Source organism: Canis lupus, chromosome 4 (genome assembly GCF_048164855.1).
Source record: "Canis lupus baileyi chromosome 4, mCanLup2.hap1, whole genome shotgun sequence".
NCBI classification, from domain to species: domain Eukaryota; kingdom Metazoa; phylum Chordata; class Mammalia; order Carnivora; family Canidae; genus Canis; species Canis lupus.
Genome location: NC_132841.1, coordinates 21051778 through 21052778, shown reverse-complemented (window position 1 = coordinate 21052778; position 1001 = coordinate 21051778).

Below are 1001 nucleotides of genomic sequence, written 5' to 3'. Positions count from 1 at the left end.
TGAACCCAAACATTCAGGTTCACTTACAAAACACTTCTTGTATACCAAATCCTGTGCTAAACAGGATCTCATCATACTTAACCTACTGGACAATTCCAAGTAGGTATGTATTATTGTCCATGCAGAGACCAAGCACCAGAGACAGCAAGGTCACTGAGCTTAGCAGTGATGAGCAAAACTGTACCCTGATCTGTACAACTCCAAAGCCTTGTCATTCTTTTCCCTTATTCTATTTCTGGCATTTCTCTGAAATTACATCCATTCATTTCAGACTGATTGTGCCTCTACTGTATTTCGGTATAGCAGTGAACTACATAGACAACAGTCTCTGCTCTCACAGAATTGACATCATTTATTAACTTACTCCTGTTTGTTCCATATCAAAATATAATCTCCATGAGCACAGAAACATTATGTCTTGCTTCCTGCATAATTCCAGCACCAAGAACAGCCTCTGGTACACGGATACAATAGACAACAATGTGGTTCAAAAATCTCTATGGGGGCTCATGGGTGGCCTTGTTGGTTGAACAACCAACTCTTGGCTTCAGCTCGGGTCATGATCTCAGGGTCGTGAGATTGAGCCCTGCATCAGGCTCTGCACTCAATGGAGAGTCTGCTTGAGATGCTCTCTCCCCCTCCCTCTCCCCCTCCTCGCACTCACTCACACTAAAATAAATCTAAAAACAAAAAAACAAAAACAAAAAACAAAACCTAACTCCAACTATGACATCTTGGGCAATAGTGTAGGAAACTGATCAAAACAACTCACCGAACTGATTTTATTCCCATACAGTTCCTTATAGTGCATTATCTTAGTGCTATACTACAAATAGCCACTATATAAAGCTTTAAATAAAATCTCTAAGACATTCATAATTAAATGTTGAAATTAACAGCAGTTTAGTTATCTTTAAGAGCTAATTTTCCCAAGCAAAAAGACCCCAGTAAGAGATAGCCACAATACCACAGCAGGCAGTAAATACATAGGAGAAAAAAAA